Source organism: Heterodontus francisci, unplaced genomic scaffold, assembly GCF_036365525.1.
Source record: "Heterodontus francisci isolate sHetFra1 unplaced genomic scaffold, sHetFra1.hap1 HAP1_SCAFFOLD_43, whole genome shotgun sequence".
Taxonomy (NCBI): Eukaryota; Metazoa; Chordata; class Chondrichthyes; order Heterodontiformes; family Heterodontidae; genus Heterodontus; species Heterodontus francisci.
In genome coordinates, this window is record NW_027141852.1 from 1642765 (window position 1) to 1652725 (window position 9961).

The window sequence follows — 9961 nt, forward strand, 5'->3', positions numbered from 1 at the left end:
CTTTCCAACTCCAATCTTAACACAGGAGATTCCCCAAACAGCTGCAATAGGGTGTTTGTAAACTGTTGGAAGCGGATGTGTGTGGAAATGGTGATGTCACTGAGGAGGTTCCTTGTTATAGAATGGATTGTGTTTTGGTGGGAATATTACTGAGTGTTAATTGTAGCAGGATCATATTTAAACGCTCCGGCTTTCTGGAAAGCCTTGACTGTGAAAGTCGAGTCTGGAAGGGTTTGCGTGGAGAGCTGGGTTTCGGTTCTACTGTTAATAAAGGGTTTGAAATTGGCAGCCCGGAGGAAACTGGAGGTGGAGATGAAAGATAAGGTGCCGTTCTCTCTCTGTCTGTCACTCTGGGTGTCTCCTTCATTCTCGCTCTCTGTTTAATCTTCACTCTTGTCTCCTCCCCTCCCTGCTCTCACTCTGCCTTTCTCAGCCAGGTCCGGGTGGCCTGTAAAAAAAAGGAAGCTGACGGAATCAGTCTCTTTTATTGTGCACTGATTTGAGGCAAGAATTATCATGGTGGCTGTGGTGGGGAAGAGACGGTCGCCCACCTCCTCCTGGAATGTGTCTTTGCAAAGCAGGTGTGGAAAGGGATGCAGTGGTTTTTGTCGAGGTTCATCCCAAGCAGCTCGATAACACAGGAGTCTGTGCTCTACGGGCTGTTCCCAGGGACGCACACCGAGACAAACATCAACTGCTGCTGGAGGACTATCAATTCGGTGAAAGACGCCCTTTAGTCTGCCCGAAACTTGCTGGTCTTCCAGCGCAAAGAGTTGTCCACCACCGAATGTCGCAGACTGGCACATTCCAAGGACCAGGACAACGTGGGCAGGGACGCACTAAAGCTTGGGGCAGCCGCAGCAAAGGCTCAATGGGGAAAGACCATTATGTAAGGTCCCCCCACCAAGCTGAGCGGAGGGGCTGGATCCATGGGAAACCCTTCGTACCGTATCGGGAAAATTTTGTGTGCTGTAAATGTAGAAATGTATATGGCATGACAATGAAATGGAAGAGTTGTGAGGCAACTCGTGATTGTATAGAAGGAAACTGATCGCCTTTGCACTGTTTGTATTTTTTGACTTGATGCTGTTTTAAACTGTTTGGGAATGTAATTTTTACAGATTTTTATTAATAAAGTATATTTTGGAAATTAAAAAAAAAAGTCTGGCAGTATACCAGAGTATGGTCCTGGCCGGCAGCATATTAGAATCCATGAGGAAAGGCATCATCACCCTCATCTACAAGCGGAAGGGGGAGGGGGCAGAAATCAGAAATTGGTGGCTCATCTCACTGCTTAACATCGACTCCAAGATTCTGTCAAAAGTCATCGCCAGTCGAGTCAAGTCTGCTCTGGAGTTGGTGATTGACCCTGATCAGACCTGTACTATACCAGGCAGGAAGATCTCTGATAGCCTCGCGCTACTCAGGGATACGATCACCTATGTACGGGACAGGAGGGTGGACACCTGCCTCATCAGCCTGGACCAGGAGAAGGCTTTTGACAGGATATCGCACACCGACATGATGGACGTACTTTCCAAAATGGGGTTTGGGGAGGGAATCTGCAATTGGATTAAACTGGTCTACACAAACATCAGTAGCGCAGTCTCAATCAATGGGTGGGAATCAGAAAGTTTCTCAATCCAATCTGGAGTCAGGCAGGGCTGTCCTTTCTCCCCTGTCTTGTTTGTTTGCTGTATTGGACCCTTTTCTGAGTCTATTAGGAATAATGCGATAATCAGAAGGGTAACAATCCCAGGCAGTGGAGGCACTCAGGTTAAAACCTCCCTGTACATGGATGACATCGCCGTTTTCTGCTTGAACCCGCTGCCTGTGCGCAGACTGATGAGCATCTGTGACCAGCTCGAACTGGCATCGGGAGCCAATGTTAAACACGGCAATAGCGAGGCCATGTTCTGTGGGAACACAGCTGACCGATCCTTTGTCCCCTTCACCATTAGGTCAGCCGACCTGAAGGTGCTGGGGTATGGTTCGGAAGGGCCGGGGCGTGCACCAAAACCTGGGAGGAACGAGTAGCCAGGGTACAACATAAGCTGAACATGTGGGAGCAGCGATCTCTCTCCATTGTTTCAGGTTACTGTACGTGGTGCAGGTCTGGCCCATACTGCACTCCTGCACTGTGGTGATCTCCTGAGCCATTTTCCGCTTCATCTGGGGATCCAAAATGGACCAGGTCCCGAGGGACACGATGTTCAAACCTCTGGAGAAAGGCGGGAACAATGTACCCAACATCGCCCTCATCCTGATGGCTACCTTTGTGTGTGGCTGTATCAAGCTGTGTGTAGACCTCCAGTACGCAAACTCCAAGTGTCACTCCATGCTGAGGTTCTATCTGTCCCCGGTGTTGCGAAGGATGGGCCTGGTCATATTGCCGTGGAACGCTCCATCCAGTTGGACTGTGCTGTAACACCTATCCTTCATGGAAAAGTTTCTGTGGAAAAACACCTTTGACCACCAATCCATCAGGCACTGGTCTGCACGGAATGTTCTCAAGGCCCTCCGGGAAAAGAAGATGGTGGATCCTGTCGGATGGTTCCCCGAGCAGACTTCCAAAGTAATTTGGCGGAATGCCCCATCACCAGAACTTTCAAACAAGCACCAAGATGTAGCTTGGCTGATGGTGAGAAGAGTCCTCCTCGTCAGATCCTTCCTGCATGCCCGAAGTCTCACCCCCTCTGCACAATGCCCTCGAGGTGGCTGTGGTGGGGAAGAGACAGTTGCCCACCTCTTTCTGGAATGTGTCTTTGCAAAGCAGGTGTGGAAAGAGATGCAATGGTTTTTGTCAAGGTTCATCCCAAGCAGCTCTGTAGCACAGGAGTCTGTGCTCTACGTGCTGTTCCCAGGGACGCACACCGAGATAAACATCAACTGCTGCTGGAAGACTATCAATTCGTTGAAAGATGCTCTTTGCTCTGCCCGAAACTTGCTGGTCTTCCAGCGCAAAGAGTTGTCCACCACCGAATGCTGCAGACTGGCACATTCCAAGGTCCAGGACTACGTGCTGAGGGACGCACTAAAGCTTGGGGCAGCTGCAGCAAAGGCTCAATGGGGAAAGACCACAGTGTAAGGTCCCCCCACCATAGTGAACTGAGGGGCTGGATCCATGGGAAACCCCTCGAACTGTAGCCAGAAATTATTTGTTTGCTGTCAAATGTACATGGCATGAGAAATGAAATGGAAGGGTTGTGAGGCAACTCACTCCTGTATTGAAGGAAACTGATCTCCTTTCCACTCTTTGTATTGTTTGACTTGGTGCTTTTTGGAACTGTTTTGTAATGTATTTTTTTTACAGATTTTTATGAATAAAGTATATTTTGGAAGTTAATAGAAGAAAGTCTGGCAGAGGTAAAGGAGGGAAAGGACTAGGCAAAGGCGGAGCTAAGCGGCACCGCAAAGTGCTTCCTGACAATATCCAGAGCATCACCAAACCAGCAATCCGCCGCCTGGCTCGCCGTGGCGGGGTCAAGCGGATCTCGGGTTTGATCTATGAGGAGACTCACGGGGTGTTGAAAGGTTTCCTGGAGAATGTGATCAGGGATGCGGTCACCTACACTGAGCACGCCATGCGCAAGACGGTCACTGCCATGGATGTGGTGTACGCTCTGAAACGGCAGGGCCGCACAACTCGACCCTTTCCAGCAAACACACACTCTTCGAAGAGCCACCCACCGTCTCACAGAGAGAGCAATGAGCTGGAAACGGGAGCTGGGATAGGCTGTTCAGAACTGTCTGGAATAAATCTGTGCTGTATTCGTGTAGAAAACTGGAATCCCCGAAATTGACATTTCAGTTGCAGCAAGGATGTGCAATGGATTTGATTTTCTAAACGGGCTGTGTAAACAGTGCCCGAGGCTCTACACTTAGTTATTTCCCCATTCGACACATACCCTCAGTGAAAAGCCACATCACTCCTCCAGAATCACTCATTGTTTTCATAGAATTTCAAAATGATTTCGCTGCAATGAGGGAATCCGGGAATTTTGCAGCAGCCGTTGAATCGGTCACTGGAACCAGACCCAATTGTGATGTTATTTCTTCCGAGACGGTGTTTCCTGCACTGAAACTGACAGGGTTTGTGAAACTGATCAGTTTCAGCTCAATCATTCAGGGACCTGGAATTCCCACAGCTTGAGCCCGCGCTCACTTCTGATTGGTCACCCTCTTCCCATTCGCATTTTTTAACCAATCGCAGAGCCTCGAATTGGGGAAAATGCAGCAAATCATTGGCTTAAATTGTCGAAATTGGCAGAACGTTTGAATTCGAAAAAGGCGCCAATTTCAGTGTCGGCAAAAAGCGAATTACTGGAAAATCTATTTAAAGTTGTTCGTAAAATATTTTCCACCAACCTTTAAAAACCTTTCTTTATTCCGCTATTATCGCCACAAATTCCTGGCGCTATTTTACGCACAGCTTTAACCTGTCATTTTCCCCCCCACTTCTTATCTGGAACCGGCGGTGGAAGACTCCATTCAGCAATCCTTAAGGGACAAATAACTCAAACTCGGTGTGGAAAGGAATAAATTAGACTATTGGTAATTCCCCTTCACACAGGGATCAGGGGGACAGTGAGAAGCCACTGAAATAGTTGCTCATAAACATTTTAAATAGTTCCTATTCTGTTCTGTTACTGACATGCTTGAATCAGACAGTAATCAGCCCTTTCAGAGACTGTGGATGGCTCTGAAAAGAGTCTTTGGTTTATTAGATGACATTTTGTCTGCTTTACATTTTCTGGGAGCTTTGAGCGCTGGTTTTCTTGGGTAGCACCCCGCCCAGAGCGATGGTCAACCCTCCCAGCAGCTTGTTGAGCTCCTCCTCGTTGCGGACGGCCAGCTGCAGGTGTCTGGGGATGATGCGGGTCTTCTTGTTGTCCCGGGCCGCGTTGCCGGCCAGCTCGAGGATTTCAGCGGTCAGATACTCGAGCACAGCAGCCAGATCGACCGGGGCTCCAGCACCCACACGCTCAGCATAGTTGCCCTTTCTCAGGAGCCTGTGAACACGGCCCACCGGCAACTGCAGTCCAGCCCGGGAGGAGCGAGACTTGGCTTTGGCCCGAGCTTTCCCGCCGGTCTTTCCTCCAGACATTTCCACAATCTCACAAATGGATAATTTCCGCAGCATTTACTTTACTTTAAGACTGAGAACTCTCCTCAATGGTCGGTACTTAATTCTATTTGCCTATATTCTTCACCAATCAGGTCACTGACCAATACAAGAGGGCGGGATTTACCCGCCACGACATCAGAAGCACAGAATTTGTCAATTTCAAAAAGCCCGCCAATTTCATTGTCGGAAAGGAGCGGATTGAAATAAATGTTATCCTTAGTCAAAGATTTAAAGTCCCATCTCTTGATTTTGTTTTATTCAACTTGTAAAATGTTATTTAAATTGTGACTCATTCGACAATCGCTTTCAAACTGTCCCGGGTGGGGCCTGCATTGGCATGAAGTGAAATACTCATTTTAGTTTTCAATCAGAGCCCAGTGTCCTTCTCTGAAAAGAGGGAGCCGGATCAAGTCCTCAAACGGCCCTTAACTTGCTCTGTAATAATCCCATCCCAGGCTGTTACACTGCGGAGAGTTGCTGTTAATAAAATGATTAATCAGTGAAGGGATTAAGGTCTAATCCTTGCCGCTGAAATCAGCTGTTAATGCGGTCATTCAGGGGCTGTGAAAAAACAGAATAAGAGCAGCTTTAAGCAAAAAAAGTGAAGGCGGGTGCTCAGATTATGGGTTCGTGTTCGGTTAATAACGGGAGATACAAACACAGCAGTGGGATCGTTATTATATTATACATTGTCTTAAAGTGATTTCATAGAGATGTCGGATGCAGCTTTTTCAGAGATTGTGGGTGGCTCTTAAAAGAGCCGTTGTGTTTGGGATGTTTTTCAGTCCATTGTGCAGTTTTACTTGGAGCTGGTGTACTTGGTCACCGCCTTTGTCCCTTCCGACACGGCGTGCTTGGCCAGCTCCCCGGGCAGCAGCAGGCGCACGGCGGTCTGGATCACCCAGAGCTGATGGTTGTTGTAATGGGCCAGGCGGGAAGCCTCACCCGCGATGCGCTCGAAAGCATCGTTCACAAACGAGTTCATAATGCTTATGGCCTTGGAGGAGATGCCGGTGTCGGGATGAACCTGCTTCATCACTTTGTAGATGTAGATGGAGTAACTCTCCTTCCTCCGCTTCTTGCCGCCCTTTGTTGACGGTTTATTTAAGGTTTTCTTGGCGCCTTTCTTAGGAGCTACTTTCTTCTCTTTTTTATTTCCAAAATATACTTTATTCATAAAAATCTGTTAAAAATACATTGCAAAACAGTTTCAAACAGCACCAAAAAATACAAACATTGCAAGGGAGATCAGTTTCCTTCAATACAATCATGAGTTGCTTCACAACCCTTCCATTGCACATTTGTCATGCCAATTACATTTTTACATTTACAGCAAATGAAAATTTTCCCGATACAGTTCGAGGGGTTTCCCATGGTTCCAGCCCCTCAGTCCAGCTTGGTGGGGGAACCTTACACTGTGGTCTTTCCCCATTGAGCCTTTGCTGCGGCTGCCCCAAGCTTTAGTGCGTCCCTCAGCACGTAGTCCTGGACCTTGGAATGTGCCAGTCTGCAACATTCGGTGGTGGACAACTCTTTGCGCTGGAAGACCAGCAAGTTTCGGGCAGACCAAAGGGCGTCTTTCACCGAATTGATAGTCCTCCAGCAGCAGTTGATGCTTGGCTCGGTGTGCGTCCCTGGGAACAGCCCGTAGAGCACAGACTCCTGTGTTACAGAGCTGCTTGGGATGAACCTTGACAAAAACCACTGCATCTCTTTCCACACCTGCTTTGCAAAGGCACATTCCAGGAGGAGGTGGGCGACCGTCTCTTCCCCACCACAGCCAACGCGGGGGCACTGTGCGGAGGAGGCGAGACTTCGGGTGTGCATGAAGGATCTGACGGGGAGGGCCCTTCTCACCACCAGCCAAGCTACGTCTTGGTGCTTGTTTGAAAGTTCTGGTGATGAGGCATTCCGCCAAATGACTTTGACGGTCTGCTCGGGGAACCATCCGACAGGATCCACCGTTTCCTTTTCCCGTAGGGCCTTGAGGACATTCCGTGCAGACCACTGCCTGATGGACCGGTGGTCAAAGGTGTTTTTCCGCAGAAATTGCTCCACGAAGGATAGGTGGTACGGCGCCGCCCAACTGCACGGAGCGTTCCGCGGCAATGTGACCAGGCCCATCCTTCGCAACACCGGGGACAGATAGAACCTCAGCACGTAGTGACACTTGGAGTTTGCGTACTGGGGATCTACACATAGCTTGATGCAGCCACACACGAAGGTGGTCATCAGGATGAGGGCGATGTTGGGTACATTTTTCCCGCCCATATCCAGAGATTTGAACATCGTGTCCCTCCGGACCCGGTCCATTTTAGATCCCCAGACGAAGCGGAAAATGGCTCGGGTGACTGCCACGGCGCAGGAGTGGGGTATGGGCCAGACCTGCGCCACGTAGAGCAACAACGTGAGCGCCTCGCTCCTGATGACCAGGTTCTTACCCACAATGGAGAGAGATCGCTGCCCCCACATGCCCAACTTTTGTCGTACCTTGGCTCCTCGCTCCTCCCAGGTTTTGGTGCACGCCCCGGCCCTTCCGAACCATATCCCCAGCACCTTCAGGTAGTCTGACCTGACGGTGAAGGGGACAAAGGATCGGTCAGCCCAGTTGCCAAAGAACATGGCCTCGCTCTTGCCGTGGTTAACTTTGGCTCCCGAGGCCAGTTCGAACTGGTCACAGATGCTCATCAGTCCGCGCGGACAGCGGATCCGAGCTGAAGATGGCGACGTCATCCATGTCCAGGGAGGTTTTGACCTGAGTGCCTCCGCTGCCTGGGATTGTCACCCCTCTTATGCTCGCTTCCTTCCTAATAGACTCAGCAAAGGGTTCAATACAGCAAATAAACAAGACAGGGGAGAGAGGACAACCCTGTCTTACTCCAGATTTGATCGGGAAACTTTCAGATTCCCACCCGTTGATTGACACTGCGCTACTGATGTTTGTGTAGAGCAGTTGGATCCAATTGCAGATTCCCTCCCCAAACCCCATTTTGGAAAGCACGTCCATCATGTCGGTGTGCGATATCCTGTCAAAAGCCTTCTCCTGGTCCAGGCTGATGAGGCAGGTGTCAACCCTCCTGTCCCGTACGTAGGCGATCGTATCCCTGAGTAGCGCGAGGCTATCAGAGATCTTCCTGCCGGGTACAGTACAGGTCTGATCGGGGTGAATCACCAACTCCAGAGCAGACTTGACTCGACTGGCGATGACTTTGGACAGAATCTTGTAATCAACATTAAGCAGTGAGATGGGCCGCCAATTTCTGATTTCTGCCCTCTCCTCCTTCTGCTTGTAAAAGAGGGTGATGATGCCTTTTCTCATGGTCTCTGACATGCTGCCGGACAGGAGCATACTCTCGTATACTTCCAGCAGTTCCGGGCCGACCCAGTCCCACAGGGCCGAGTACAACTCGACTGGTAAGCCGTCGCTCCCGGGGGTTTTACTCGTCTCGAAAGACTCGACGGCCTTCGTCAGCTCGTCCAGAGTTAGCGGCTTGTCCAGTCTCTCCCTCCTGCTGTCATCTAGGACCTCTGTGATAGATGACAGGAAGGACTGGGAGGCTCTGCTGTCTGTGGGCTTCGCGTCATACAGCCCAGCATAAAAGGATTTGCTGATCCTTAGTATGTCGGACTGCGAAGACGTTACCGAGCCATCTTCTTCCTTCAGGCTGCTGATAACAGAGCTCTCTCTGTGTACCTTTTGGAAGAAGTAACGCGAGCACGTCTCATCCTACTCGATGGAGCGGACTCTGGACCGGAAGATGATCTTGGAGGCCTCCTTGGCAAAGAGCGAGGCCTGCTGGCTCTTCACCTCTTGGAGGTCCTCCTTGACCTCGACCGCCATTGACTGCAACCGGAGTAGATTTTGCATAATTTTCTGGAGTCGGGACAGTTCCCTCTGTCTCTCTCTCGCCTTCTGAACACCTTTGTGGATGAAGAACCTCTTGATGTTCTCCTTAATCGCTTCCCACCACTGAACTGGAGACTCAAAGAGGGGTTTCACGGTCCTCCAACCATTGTAATCCCTTTTGAGTTCCTCAACGTTCTCTGGGGTCAGCAGTGTCGCATTGAGCTTCCACGTCCCTCTGCCAACCCGCTGGTCGTCCTGTAAGTGACAGTCGGCCAGTAAGAGGCAGTGGTCGGAGAAGAACACCGGCTTGACGTCGGTGGCTCCGACCGTGACAGCACGGGACACAAACAGGAAGTCAATCCTGGAACGGGCAGACCCGTCCGATCTTGACCATGTGTATCTGCGCTGCGCTCCGTCTGCAGGTTTGCTGAAGACGTCGTGCAGTTTGGCATCCTTAACTGTTTCTACTCGGAATCTGGACGGAGCGTCCAGTTTGCTGTCGTCACTGCCGGATCGTCCAGCCGCATCGATGATGCAGTTGAAGTCACCGCCTAGGATGACCGGCCTGGACGTCGCCAGCAGCAGTGGGAGCTGCTGGAAGACGGTCAGCCGCTCGCAGCGTTGTCCCGGGGCGGACACGTTAATCAACCGGAGCGGAGCGTTGTTGTACATCACGTCTGCTACGAGGAGGCGGCCTCCCACCACCTCCTTAACTTCGGAGATGGTGAAGTTACCTCCCCACAGCAGAATACCCAGGCCGGAGGAGCGTCAGTCATTACCCCCCGACCAGATCGATGGCCCGTGGGACCACCATCGCGACCACTGCCTGTAGGTGCTGAGGTGTGGTATTCCACACTCCTGCAGAAACAGTAGGTCAGCTTTGACCTTGGCAAGGTAATCCAAGGTTGAAACACATCGCGTAGTCGATTTAATGCTACGCACATTAATGGAAGCAATTCTTACACCCATTCTTTACTAAAAATTAG